Source organism: Podarcis filfolensis (assembly GCF_964270895.1).
Source record: "Podarcis filfolensis genome assembly, chromosome: 14".
NCBI classification, from domain to species: Eukaryota; Metazoa; Chordata; class Lepidosauria; order Squamata; family Lacertidae; genus Podarcis; species Podarcis filfolensis.
Genome location: NC_139616.1, coordinates 17,514,805 through 17,529,787, shown reverse-complemented (window position 1 = coordinate 17,529,787; position 14,983 = coordinate 17,514,805). Strand labels below are relative to the sequence as shown.

Here is a 14,983-nt window from a genome sequence, read left to right as displayed (position 1 = left end):
AGTCATTTATAGAGGAGAGTTAGAAACTCCTATGTCTGGTTTGGCAGAGGGTCCCCATATCTTCTACCCCAGCCGTGCAATATGCAGGCTAGAATAAGTATTATTTTTGGTCTATTTTTGCTTTTGCTGGTGGCTGTTATTACAGCTACCAGCTGCAGTTTGGACTAATCTCCCAAACTGAATAAATGTTTACACTTGGTCCTCAAGCCATTTTGGAGCACTTCCACTAAATTCAGTAGGACCATTCTGAAATAAGTGGGAGGACTGCAGCCGCTGCTATCAAGAGGCAGCGATGAGAACATATGACTCAATTATTCTGTAAGCACATGAGAATCCAAGACACACAAAGGAGCTGTCACGTTGAATCAGCAAGTGCCACCTTTGGCAGTCGCTATGAAGGTCTAGTATAGCAATCGCATGCACATGATAATTTGAAGGCCAGGCAAATGTTAAGCAAACCATTCTTTCTATATTCAGGGTCCAAATGTGAGTGTCAGTGCTTTTGTGCCAAAATGTCACCATCCACACACAAGAGGGAAATATTAGCAGGCTCATGGGAAGCCCAAGCTTTGTAGATGTGCACATACAACCCCCCCCCAAAAAACAGAGAGCACCTAATGGGGAGGGAAACCCCAAAATAGCTCAGAGGACTAGATTTGCTAAGTGTCCATGCAATGCTGACTGAATGTTGGAGTGAAACAGTCCAACTAGAAGGGGAAATGGAATGCAGTAGCCATTGACTAGCTGGCAGGAGCGCTCCAGCATGCAATGTTCCATTGAAGGTATCACTTATAATAAAACATTTTTTAAAAACGTAACATTTGGTATTTTTACAAGGAAAATATGTGGATCACTGAAACTGAGTTATGCTTTAAACACTTGAAAATAGAGTGCCTTCTCTTTCGCCACCTTTCCACTTTAACTTGCCCCCTTTTCTAAAAATAAAATTTGTGCACAATGTGTACTTTGCCCTTCAGGAGGAAGCTCATTGACCTTTGGCTAATCATAGTTTCTCAGCTGCCTGTACCTCGCAGGGTTGCTGTGAGGATCAAATAAAAGAACACAGTATGCTTAGCACAGAGCTCACTGGAATGAAGTCTGGATGCAAATGTGATGAACAATTATTTTATTAGTGCAAGCTCACCATCAACCAGCTTTAAAGCATCTAAGAGACCTCATTTTAGTGGGGAATAAATAAAGCCTCAATGGCTGCAGTTGGGATTTTTATAAAAGTATTTGCTGTCTTTTTCTCTCCTCTTCCCCCAGTTCCTTCCTTCTTTATTAATGATAGCAATAATAGGAAACACTCAGATCTGCAGCTAATTCCTATTTGTTGTGGAGAACATTCCCCCCCCCATGTTGTTACTCATGACCTTTTTTTAGTGCTCAAAAAGGATTGCATGTGTGTAATTGCGAAGAGGACAATACTACTAATTTCTGGTAAGCTGAGTATGAAGAATTTTCAGTTGCTGCCCAAATATTTAGGATAGAAATTCCTAATGCATGCGACTCTAGCATTCTTTAAAAGGCACCAGCTCTTTCTTCATCCAAGAATAGCTGATGGAAAGGAAGATCTAGAGGTTAAAGCGTAGAAGCATGAGTCAGACCAATATATCTCTCACCAGCTGCACGCCTGCTTTTCTTTTTCTCCCTTTGGAGGGGTTTGTAAAAGAAAAAAAAATCATTCCTGGTCATCCTTTTTAACTATGTTCACTATGGCTGCAATGAGAATAAGTCATGCCTAGTGAGTGAATTGTAAGTGCAGATGTGTTACAGGACAAGGCAATCACAGGACAGGGACAAGGACACAATCATGGCATGCCCTTGTCTCTCTCAAAATACTTTTCGTTTTAATGCCCACTTGTATTTTTTGACATGGCTTGTCACATGGAGTATGTCACTTCGGGCACACGAGGGGGGGGGGGAGATAGGCAGGGCCAGCTCTTTGTGGTAGCCCACAGCCAAATGTTTGTACTGAAAGAGGAACTGCAAAGGCAGCTTTCCGATCTCATTGGCAGTCTGTGCACAGCAGCTGCCTTCCTCCTTTCATATCTTCTGCATGCAGCACGGGCCTGCACACTTGGATGAATAATGAAAGGGGCTGTTGCTCACTCTGTCTGGACCAGCCTCTCTGCGCAGCCTACAGGCTGGCTTTGCACACAGAGGAGGAGAATGAATGGCATTGGACAAGGGACCTGTTCATAAACACATGAGCTGCCACGTGCAGAGGCTAAGACTGCACTTAAAGAGACCCGCAGGATGAATCATAGGGCATCACAAAAGGATCTGTGGAACTCCACCCTCTCTCCAGACAGTGTAGGCAACCACTTGAGAAAAGGTCAATAAATGGCTAGAGTTTTGCAGAGTGCTATTTAGGGATGAGCAAATATGCCACGCTCAGTTCCTCTCAGTTTGCCATTTTCTCCGATCTTGAATTAGTTCCACGCATTTCCGCATCAGTTTGTGATTCTTTGAAAAGCAATCATAAAAAAATTAATCAGCATTTTAGTGCAAATGCCTCTTAATACAGTATGCACATTTTGTATGCAATTTTGCGTAATATACCAATCTTTGCAAAGCAACATGGCTGATATTATGCATTTCGTATGTTATTTTCACTAACTGAATTTTGTTTGATTTTACTATAAAGTGCTGTGATCCATTTATCCTGGGGAAAGCTGGCACTTTCCCAGTGGGGAGAAAACAAGTCGTGCACAGGCCGCTATACATTCTGAGAGGGAAACATGGCTTGCCTAACATTACAAGCTTTTCCAAGCCAGGCGAAGGCCTTCCTATTTGCCCATTTTTAAGATTTCCCTGTTGTTTTCAACATCACACAGAAAGCTGCCTTGGCCCATGTTGCTCAGTACTGTCTACACAGATCGGCATCAGCCCCACCTGAAAACTGAACCCTTTCGCATGCAAAGCACCTGTAGTGGTTAAGAGCGGTAGTCTCATAATCTGGGGAACCGGGTTTGCTTCCCCGCTCCTGCACATGCAGCTGCTGGGTGACCTTGGGCCAGTCACACTTCTCTGAAGTCTCTCAGCCCCACTCACCTCACAGAGTGTTTGTTGTGGGGGAGGAAGGGAAAGGAGAATGTTAGCCGCTTTGAGACTGCTTCGGGTAGTGATAAAGCGGGATATCAAATCCAAACTCTTCTTCTTCTTCTTCACCTGCTCTCATGGTTGAGCTATGGCTCCTTTCTGTTCTATACAATATTTCGAGCTTTTGAAGTTTGTGGCTCTTTTTTATTTTTTGTATGTACAGTATGTTACTCTCTTGGAAAGGGAGGGCGATGAAGAAATATTATGAATGAATGATACAGCCTGAGGCAAAACAACTGAGGCAGAATCTTCCACCTGAGGTAAAAATTAAAAAAACAAAAAAACCAACACCCATCCCGCCCCTTTCCCGCTCATTCCCTCTTTCCCCTCAGCGCGACGCAACGCTCAGGCACGCGTCACTTCTCCACCCAGCCCTGACTGACACCCCTCCTGGCCCAATGGCGCCTCGTGTCTCCGCCCAACTGCGTCATAAGGAACCAATGGGCATCCTCCTCCTCTTCCTCCTCTTCGCCGGACTGCTGCGGGGAGGGCAGGGCGGCGTCGGCGTCGTTGCTGCTACCGCCGCCGCTGCCGCCGGCGCCGCCGCCCTGACAACCTCCAGGCCCTCCTCTTCCCACCCCCTTCTCTTTCCCAGTTCCCACTCGGACGAAAGGCCGGCTTCCGACAGCCAATCCGGCGCCGGCTGAAGGTGGAGAGTGGCAGGCGCCGGCGCCAATGGAGTGACAAAGGCGGCGGCTGAGGAGAGGGAGCGGGGAGGGGTAAGCTGGGAGCCCGAACCAGGCGCGGGTGTGTGGCGGCGTATCTCGATGGGAGTCGCAGTCAAGACAGGAGAGAGCGGGAGAGCCCGGACCGGGCCTACGCAGGTGAGGCTGCGGCGTGAGGTGCGCTGGCGGAGGGGGGGGCGGGCACGAAGAAGGGGGAAGGGATGTCTGTTGTGTGTGGGGGGGGGGGGGGCTGAGGCAATTTCCCAAATTGGGCGGCGACCAAGAGACAACCCCCTCCCCCCAAAAAAATGGGAGGGGGAGGATGTGGTGGCACTATTAGTCCCCTCGCCCTTCTTGTACCCGGGGGGGGGGAGAAGCGGGAGGCCGAGGCACCTTCGCACCTGCCTAATGTGGCGGAAAGAAGCAGGTGATGGGTGGGGAGGAGCGCGGCTGGTGGGCTTCTGTCGATTCCCCCGCCTCGCACCCCCCCCCCCATTTTGCCACCCAAAGCGGCGACAACGTGGGGGCGAGGGGTTGGCTTTGTGACCTTGGCCCAGAGGCCTCCCTCCTTTCCCAAACATGCCCGGGCTGCCCATCCATCATCATCACCCTCTGCAGGGAAAGGCAGGCCCCTTCTCTCCCCCCCATAACAACCACCTAAATTCCTGCTGTTGATTTCTCCTATTCTCCTTTCCAGCTTCTATTTCTTCTCCTCCACCTCCCTCCTTAAACTGTTCGTTTAATTTAATTTTAAAGACATTTTTAATTAGATGTTTCATACACACACACACACACACAGAGAGAGAGAGAGAGAGCCATAGCATCTTATGTGGGCTTCTCCCTCTCAATCGCTCTCTTTCTCTCATAGGTTTTCCACAAGCGTTTGGTTGGTCGCTATGAGGATAAGATGCTAGGCTAGATGGGCCAAGAGCCTGATCCAGCAGGGTGGTTCTTAGGTTCTCTCCTCTCCAACACCCCCCTCCCCGGCCACACACAATTATTTTGTTACTGTTCCATCTCTTTGAGTATTACTTAATAATGGAGTGTAGAAAGTAGCCTAAACAAAAAATACTGGCTCCAGTGGCGTCCCTATAGCTTTCATCTCTCTGCATGTTAAAATCAGCAGGTCCGTCACTTCAAAACTGGGGAAAGAGGGAGAGTTTTCAGTATCGGGGCTGTGTTTTAAAAACAGCCCCCCCCTGCCATCAGAATAAAGGTCAGTTTAGTAAGCAAAGCCTGGAGGCAAGGGTCCTCCCCTGTTCAATAACAGGCATTGCCTGTGCCCCAGCAAAGGTAGTAAAGAGGTACAACGATTACTCCAAGATTAAGTTGTAAAAGAAGAAGAAGGTGTCATCTTAACAGCGTTTTATGTGGTTATTCTTTATCATAATGGAAATGCTCTTGAGAAATGATAGGGTCTACAACTCAAGAATTGTAATCGAGTCTGCTTTTTTCGTCCTAAATGGTCTGTAACAGTGATGGCTGAGGTTCTGTCCTTTACCAACTGTTTCCTCTTTCACCTCTTACAAAGGCTCTTGTCTGTTTATGGTTTGGTTTTATGGGCTACGCCCCACCTATCATACCCATTGTTGTTTCACGTTACTGCATGGGTTTAACATAACATGAAGTATTACTAGACTCAGTTTATCCTTTTTTTACATTATGGACTGGGGTAAGGGGGTTAAGGTGAGTTTTCACATCTCTCTCCTTTTCTCCTATTCCCCAATATTTTTGTGTGTGCAAGGGCAGCAACATTTACTGCCTAGGTTCAGCATCTTTTCCCCACAGAGTAAAAAATATTCTCCCTAATTTTTCTTTCAAATATGCTTCCCTTCCTGTCATCTTGTTTATTACTTTCTGGTCCAAGTGCTAGTCACCTCTATCCTTTGAGCCATGTGTTGCTTCTGCTTTGGGAGATTTCACTGAACTGGCCCGCTGTTCCTCCTAGGGTGTTTCTCTACTTCCTGCTGCTTCTGAATTGTACCCAAGACAGACTTCCTATTATATATTGACTGGTGATTATGATCTTCTGTGCAATGCATACATGTTCGCCCGTATCCAGCCAGCAAAATGGTGCCCCACCAGGCGTGCTTCAGAATTTCATTGACATTAGTTGTTATACCCTCTCTACAAGTATATGTTGCCGGAGGGAATAATGACAAATGTCAATGAAATTCTGAAGCAAGAAGCCGGGAAGGGCACTGTCTTGCAGGTGGAATGTGAGGTAATGTGTAGACATTTGTCTTCCTATTCCTGAATCTCATCTATTCCACACTTGTCTTATAGCTAGGCTTTATAGATTGGTTACTTAATTTAAAGACAGTTTATAAAGTTAGTTGCTCCAATCACCTGGGATTATTTTGATTAATTGATGTTGTTATAAGCCATAGAATAGATAAGATTACACTGATAGAATAAGACTTATTCTAAAATAATCCATGCACAAGAAGACTAAAAGGGGGCATTTCCCTCTCCCTTTTGCTCTTTTGTGTTATACAGTTATACTGCTTTAGATTTCACCCAATTGCTGTTTTGTCAATGACGACCTTGTTAGCTTTGCATGAAGAAATGAAAAGTACTGTAAATCTTGTATTGTGTCCCTTAAGGGTATTAAATACAACTGTACATATTCTGTAATATGTAGCAGTTAAAACAAATAGCTGGCAGGGCTTGTCACCCAGTGGTATATACATGTTCTGCATAGGCAATCCTAAGTTGTCTCATACAGAAAAGTGAGATGCAGAGATGCAGTGACAAAGGCCAGAGCGGGTGCTGGCTTTGAGTGGCAACAAATTTGGTTTCTCTGATCCTTCTGAGACTTCTTCGGCCATAAAGACCAAATGTCTCCTGCTGAATATGTGTCTTGTGACTCTTGATAATGCGCTTTTGTGCTTATATTCACTGTGGGCCTTGCCATCTTGCTATTTGCTTGATTTATCTGTTACATTTTATAAATGATGTTAGCTGTTTTGGGACTTTGGTTGAAAAATGGGATATAAATCTACTAAATACCTAAATATGTACTTGCATATTTTTTCTGTGTATCTGAGTCAATTTAAAACTGTCAAGAAAGATCTATAATGGTTTGTATGAGTTGTTCTGAAATATGTTCTGTGTATCTGTAGTAGTACTTTCATAAATGTACTACTACTTTGATAAATGTACTACTAGTTGGACCATCACCTAAAAGATTTAGGTGATGGTCCAACTAAGATTTACTCAGAGTAGACCTATTGATTCTCCTTGCCTTTTAATTGGTCTCTTAGTATTAGTATATCATTCAATACACCCATAACATTGTCAAAGGATCATACTGCATAAATCAGAAGTTATGTTTAGACAATTCCTGCTTTTTCACTATTCAGGTTACAGACAGCAACTGCAAGCAGTCAACCTTTCTTGGACTTAAAAGAAACTCTCTTCTGAGAGTTATCTTGCACAGAGTCCAACAGTGTTGCTTCTGTTTAAGCAAACAGCATGGGTGTTTATCTCTTAAGAGTTCTGACACTCAAAACTGCTCATATAATATAATAAAAAACGTATCTGACATATTACTGGATCCATGTCTTCTTCACAGCGAATATTTTGCCCACAATATCACTTTGTCCCTCCCTTATAGGGACCCACCCAATTCTTCTGATTGCAAATTGCTTTAACTGATTTTAATATTTTATACTATTACAGTACTCTATTTGTTTTAAAATTCATGTTCTACTCTTTTCTTTCTAAACTGTGTCATGTCATGCCATTATAACATTATCATTATAACAGAGTTTGGATCAGTCTGCTTTTATAAAGTCCTTCACTCTCCTGGGCAGATACTTTCATATCTTAAGGTAGGGTGAGCAAGGATTACTCACCTCCGTCACTGGCGTTGTGCAATGCCAGGTCTATAGGCAACAAAACCGCCACCCTGCGAGACTTCTTCACCTCGCAGGGGGTTGACCTGGCTTGTGTGACGGAGACCTGGGTGCGCGAAGGGGAAACTGTTACCTTATGAGAGATGGCACCCCCGGGTTTCTCCATCCTCCACCAGTCGCGGACTGTGGGCGGGGGGGGGGGAGGGGTGGCATTATTAATCCGGGAAGATTGTTCTTTCAGGGCTCTACCATCGCCATCGATCCCCGGCATTGAATGTGTTGGCCTAGTGTGGGGCTCCGAGGTGAGGTTGGCTGTCTGGCTGGTGTACCGGCCACCTAGCGCACCAGCAGCCACCCTGTCAGGCCTGCTGGAGGCGGTGGCCGGCTGGGCCTTGGAGTTCCCTAACCTATTGGTATTGGGGGACTTCAACATCCATGCTGATGCCATTCTCTCCTCACAGGCTCTGGACCTGGTGTCTTCCATGGCGACACTAGGGCTCTCCCAGTTTGTTTCGGGCCCCACACATCAAGCAGGCCACACGCTGGATTTGATCTTTGGCGCCGGTATAGATGTGATCATGTCTCCTTCGATGAAGGTGCCATGGTCTGATCACTAAGCTCTGAAAGCCAGGATTGATTTTCCACCCCCACCCTGCTTAGGTGGCGAGCCAATTTGGGCTCGCCCGCAGAGGCTGATGGACCCTGATAGATTCCGTCAGGCCTTGCGGGACCTTGCTCCCCCTGGCGACTCATTGACTGAGCTTGTTGAGGGCTGGAATATCCAGCTCCTAGCAGCCATCGATGAGATCGCACCTAGGCACCCTCTGCGACCCCGCAGAAACCGGGCTCCCTGGTTTACCGAGGAGCTTCGGAAAATGAAGCAGGACCTCAGACGGCTAGAGCGAGTATGGCGGGGTGCCCGTGACGGAGCCTCAAGAACATCTTATAGGGTTTTTATGAAAACCTATGAGATGACAGTGAAGGCCGCTAAGAAGTCCTACTTCTCGGCCTCCATTGCTTCCGCTAGCTCTCGCCCGGCGCAATTATTTAGTATAATTAGGTCTTTAACGTCCCTTGAAGGACAGCCAAATTTAAATAACAATTTGAAACACAGCTGTGAGGCATTTGCGAGCTTTTTTGCGGAGAAGGTCCTGTTGCTCCGCCATGACCTCCCTGCCAATTTGGATACAATAAAGGAACTGGAGGCCCCTCGACTGTCCTCGGGTCCAGTATTGGACCACTTTGACCGGATATCCCCAGCCGATGTGGACAGACTCCTCCGAGCTGGAAAGCCCACCACCTGTCCTCTTGACCCGTGCCCGTCTTGGCTGATTAGAGCGTGTCCAGATGAGGTGCGGGCCCCCCTGGGTGATATCATCAATTTGTCCCTTGGCACTGGGATATTCCCAGGGGAACTGAAGGAGGCAGTGGTGTGTCCGCTCTTAAAGAAAACATCATTAGATCCCTTAGATCTATCCAATTACCGCCCGGTTTCGAATCTTCCATTCCTGGGTAAGGTGATTGAGAGAGCGGCTGCTGAACAGCTTGGTAGGTTTCTGGATGAAACATCGGCTCTCGATCCATTCCAGTCCGGCTTCCGCGCTGGTCATGGGACCGAGACGGCTCTGGTCGCCCTAACAGATGATCTCCGCAGGCAGCTGGATCAAGGCGGGTTGAGGCTGCTGATTCTTCTAGACCTGTCAGCAGCCTTTGACATGGTCGATCACGAACTCCTGGACCACCGCCTTGCCGACGTGGGGATCCAGGGCACAGTCCTTCAGTGGCTGCGCTCGTTTCTCTCTGGTCGGGGACAGAGGGTGGCACTTGGGGGGGAATTGTCATCGCGCCACTCCTTGGTGTGTGGAGTGCCTCAGGGTGCGATTCTGTCCCCGATGCTTTTTAACATCTTTATGCGCCCCCTTGCCCAGCTTGTCCGGAGTTTTGGGCTGGGTTGCCATCAGTATGCCGATGACACCCAACTCTATCTGTTGATGGATGGCCATCCTGACTCGGCCTCAGACACACTGACCAGATGTCTGGAAGCTGTGGCTGGATGGTTACGTGGGAGCCGGTTGAAGTTAAATCCTTCGACGACAGAGGTCCTCTGGCTGGGACGGAGCGATATGGGATTGAGGGGGCAACTCCCATCTCTTGCGGGGGTGCAGTTAGTGCCAGCATCGTCCGTTAAGAGTTTGGGTGTAATCTTCGATACCTCCCTCTCTATGGAGGCGCAGATTACAGCTATAACAAAGGCGGCATTTTTTCATCTCCGCCAAGCTAAGCAGTTGGCTCCTTATCTCTCTCGCCCTGACCTAGCCACTGTGATCCACGCAACGGTCACCTCCAGACTGGATTATTGTAACTCGCTCTACGTGGGGCTGCCCTTGAGACTGACCCAGAAACTCCAGCGGGTGCAGAATGCCGCGGCGAGACTCCTTATGGGGTCTTCGCTGCGAGATCATATTCATCCGGTACTATACCAGCTGCACTGGCTCCCGGTGGAGTACAGGATCAGGTTTAAGGTGCTGGTTTTAACCTTTAAAGCCCTATACGGCCTAGGACCCTCGTACCTACGGGACCGCCTCTCCTGGTATGTCCCACAGATAAATTTACGGTCTGCAAATAAAAACATCCTGAAGATCCCAGGCCACAGAGAGGTTAGGCTGGCCTCAACTAGAGCCAGGGCTTTCTCGGCCGCAGCTCCAATCTGGTGGAACGCTCTGTCACAAGAGACTAGGGCCCTGCGGGACCTGACATCTTTCCGCAGGGCCTGCAAGACAGAGCTGTTCCACCAGGCCTTTGGTCAGGGCGCAGCCTGGCCCCCTCCTCTGGCAATCTGCACAGAATTTTGCTTAATGGTTGCCATCAATTTGATTTTAATTTGATTTTAATTAATTTTATAATGAATGTTTTTAGAATGTTGGATTATTTTGATTGTTGTTAGCCGCCCTGAGCCCAGCTTCGGCTGGGGAGGGCGGGATATAAATAAAATTTATTATTATTATTATTATTATTATTATTATTATTAAGGCAGCTGAGACAAATAAATAATCATCTAAGCATTCTAGTTATCGTGTAGGAAGTTTTGAGCTATTTTGGAAGATAAGTTTTTATTGTGGAATTATAGATTCATGAAGGCTTTGTTTGGTAGTTAGATTCCATTATTGAAATAGAGAGGGATTTCCCTTTGTTGGGAAAGGCGCTAAATGTGAAATTGCTTATTATTATACTTTGAAGGTGCTGGCTGGCTATGAATTAATGTTTATCTTTCAGCTTGGTTTATAGCATTCTTTCAAAGTTTTCTTCTCATCCTGAATACTGTGTAATCTTAAATTACTATGACATTTCATAGAAGAAATAATTTTGAAGATCTAGGAGTGGAAACTTTGGGTTGTGCAGTAGAGATTACCAGAGCTCTTACATAGGAGAAGCAGGGTATTTTTGTCTTTTTAAAAAAAATATTTGTGTGGCTTAAAATTAGTTGCAAATAAACTCATGCTGATAACTGGCATGTAAAAAATAAATGAGAACTATTTAGCATCACTGTTGGTGACCTGTTTGGCCTTGTGACTAATAATATTTATAGTTTAATTATACAGTAGGACATTTGGAACTTCCTGTCATTTAGCACTAAAAAAATGCAGATCACATACTTGTCAGAATTATGTAACAGTTCAGCAATGAATGATTATATTCCAAAGTTCACTTTCTTTTGAGAACATTCTGTAGGCCTGAAAATGTATATAGAATGAAATATTGCTCATCATCAAACCAGTATTCAGAACTGCAATGGGGACGTTAAATTGTATAGCAGCTTGTTTAGCTCAGCAAATGTTTCCAGCGACTGCAATTGAAAACGAAGAAGGGGCTGAAGTAGATAAGTCCATCTTCTGGCAAGCAGAAGATCTCTTCTAATACTAGTTCCATGTGCAGCACTGGAAAAATGTGTAGGTCATAGTGTTTGGGGTTTTTAGTTGGAGAGGGAAGGCAGGTGAGAAGCACATAATGGTTTATAAAATTTGTGAAGAAAGTGGATAGAGATTATTTTAATAAAGCTGAATGATTTGAGATTCAGAACAGTCAATAGGAAGTACTTCATAGGTAAAGGTACCCCTGACCATTAGGTCCAGTCACGGATGACTCGGGGGTTGCCCGCTCGTCTCGCTCTATAGGCCAAAGGAGCCGGCATTTGTCCACAGACAGCTTCAAGGTCATGTGGCCAGCATGACTAAGCCGCTTCTGGCGAACCAGAGCAGCGCACGGAAACACTGTTTACCTTCCCGCTGGAGCAGTACCTATTTATCTACTTGCACTTTGACGTGCTTTCAAATTGCTAGGTGGGCAGGAGCTGGGACCAAGGAACGGGAGGTCACCCTGTCACAGGGATTCGAACTGCCAACCTTCTGATCGGCAAGCCCTAGGCTCTGTGGTTTAGAGCACAGTGCCACCCGCTTCATACTTGCGTATAATTAAACTGTGGAGTTGGCTTTTGCAAGATGTGGTGATGGCCATCAACTTAGATGGCTTTAAAAGGGTATTAGACAAATTTACGGAGGATAAGGCTATCAGTGATTATGGCACACATCCAGGATTAGAGATAGCATGTCCCTAGTTGCTGGGGAATATAATGCTATTGCCATCGTGTTCTGCTTTGTGGGTGTCTCAAATGCAGCTGCTTGGCCACGCAGAAAAACAGGATGCTTTACTTACTAGACAGGGTCATTCATAGCACAAGCAAATAGGCAGTGGTGAACGCTGCAAGCAGATGGGCTTCCTGAGGACATATTACCTAAGAGTCCCAAAATTGAGAGCCAATGCTGACTATGAAGCCTCTGAGTTTAAAAGAGTTTAAAAGAATGAGAAGTGAGAGATCTTAATAACAGATCTTCCACAAACTGCATTTAATTTGACCCGCATTGTATTCTCTGAGGTGTAGAATCATGAACTGAAGAATGTAAGCACTAGTTAAAGATAGAAATGTATGTGGAATTCAGACTTGTAGTGGATTAGTCTTTGCATGTCTTTCAGATCTTCAGTAACTTTCAAAGTGAAATGTACATCTTTTTGAAATAGAGGCTGCAGATTTCCAAACCTTGGATATTAGGTTGTAGAATTTCTGTAGTGCTTTGGCATATAAATGCTTTCATTAACATCAGTAACTGGTGATCTCTATTTTTGCTTTTGACTGTACATTAAATGCTTCATCCATCCAGTCCAAAACAGTAGACCTTTATCATGCCTTTGTATGATATACCTTTATAGCACCTTGAGAATAAAATACTTTGCACATTGCTTCTTTATCAAAAATCTAGGTAGAGACTATGCTAATTCCAATTTATGCAGATGGAGATCTGAACTTAGATAGTGATCTTGTGCCATATTAGTGAGCAGTGACCTCAGATGTTTCAAATCTGAAACTCTGTCCCTCATACTGGGTCACTTGCACAATCCTTGAAAATACAAAGTCCATATATTAATAATCTCTTTCCTCTTGATAATGAAAAAATGTCGAATAAACCCCCCTTCATATCCTATTTTCCTGATGGAGAAAATTATTTACTTTTCTGATACCTGACAGTTTATGCAAACACACATGGACTATGCCCCGAGCAACTGCGTTTCTGAACCCTGGTACCTTTGGCGGAGACGAGTGGGGATGGCATATGAGTTAAGAGTGTTCCACCCTGAATTGTAAGAAGTAGCTCTTATAAATGATGAAAGAACAGCTGTGAGCTCAAATTCCAATTCTTTGAACAGTCTTTCCCTTCCTTTTGTTAGCTTTTAAAAAGGGCATTGGGTAAGGAGAAAATGTTGAGCTGGTTGTAAGTACTGCTGTCTTCTTGGAGGAACTAGATTAACAAATAGAAGAGAGTGCTAAAGGTCTTTTTTAGATTATTTGATTTTCACTCCTCTTCCTTTCTCCTGTCCCCTTCCACATTTTCTCTAGATATGAGCACAGTTGTGATTTGGGTATACTGTATTATAGACTGGCCCTAAAATTCCCCCTCCCATGCTTCTGACACAGCTTTGTTACTGGTAACTGCTTCCTCTCTTTGTCTGTTCCTAGAATGTTTAAAGAAGAGTCTGGATGTAGCAACAGCTCACTGGGGGATTCTGACTTTCCCATTGTGGTGCTTCCTAGTAGCGTTGGCTATGACATTAGGTAATGAATTGGTCATATGGAGAATAATAGAGAAAGAGCTCTTGTGAAGCCTCAAAGGCACTAATCTTTTTCAAAGATCTTGGGTGCTTTGGCACCTGAAACCTTTCACAAAGGTTCTCCCCTTTGAGGACTCACAAGAGCCCTTTCTCACTTACCCTCCTCAATGTAAAATGCATTGCTATTGGAAAGCATCACAATGGGGGAATACAGAAACCCCCAGAGTGAATGAGATGTCACTATGCCCAGCCACCTCTCCTTTTAAACATCCTAGGAGCAGACTAAAGAGGAATCTGTCAAAGGTAACTTAAGCTACATTAGAGATAACTAAACTGGTGATAATTAATGCTCATGGACATTAGCCTATTCCAAATTGGTCCCCTCCTGATGTTTAGAACAGCTCACATCAGTTTCAAGTTAGAGGGCACCAGGTTTGGGAGGGCTGGTTTAACACACACTGCCTTTTGCTTCCCAATTTCTACCGAGCAGTCAGACTTGAAGCTACAGCTCCTGGATTCCTGCTGTCTAATTACTAGAATGCTTCCTTGTTAAAGACTCAATGTTCACCCAGCTCTGTGTCTTGGAGTCTGCTCTCCTAAGAGCATAAAAGCCTTGGTGGAGCAGACCAAAAGCTCATCTAGTTCAGCATTCTGTTCCCATAGTGGCCAACCAGATGGCTATGGAAAACCCACAATTAGCACTCTCCCTACTTGTACTCACCAGCAACTTCTAATATTGAAGGTAGCACATAGCCATCATGGCTAGTGGCTGTTGATAGCTTGTCCTTCCCAGTCCTAAATAATGCACATTTGTGAATTCACCACTCTTAACTCGTCTTGGAGGGGCAGCACCCATTCTGAACTTAATGTCCTTATTAGCACTTGGCCTTCTTTGCCAGTTTAGTTGTTTGGGCAGTAAACATAGGGAATGAAAGGCATGCATTTGATACTTGTGGACTTCTCTGCTTTGTCAGGTAAGTAGACTCCAATTTATTTTTAGTACTGTATCAGTGGCCATTGGAAGTACTCTCAGTACATTTGATAACAGGCTCTGCCATTTATACCTTTGAAGGATATAGAACATATTCCAGTATTGAATTTTGAATTATTTAGCTTATTAAAAAGGTGAATGACACTACAGCCATATTCCTTCCTCCCTGTTCCCTGGGTGCGGCAAGGGTGTATGCTCTACTT

At 45.2% G+C, this 14,983-nt stretch overlaps 1 protein-coding gene across 3 annotated transcripts in view; it reads left to right on the top strand.

Annotated features, from left to right (window-relative positions):
- The first annotated feature begins 3,577 nt into the window (after positions 1-3,577).
- The window catches only part of ABHD2 (abhydrolase domain containing 2, acylglycerol lipase), a 41,031-nt gene continuing 29,625 nt past the window's right edge, over positions 3,578-14,983 (top strand). For 2 of the 3 annotated variants that reach the window (XM_083586817.1, XM_083586815.1), the window contains exon 1: positions 3,578-3,929. The gene's annotated coding sequence lies outside the window, so the exon portion shown is untranslated. Of the gene's footprint in view, positions 3,930-14,029; positions 14,093-14,983 lie in introns of those variants that run through there. The other variant, XM_083586816.1, reaches the window with a different exon arrangement.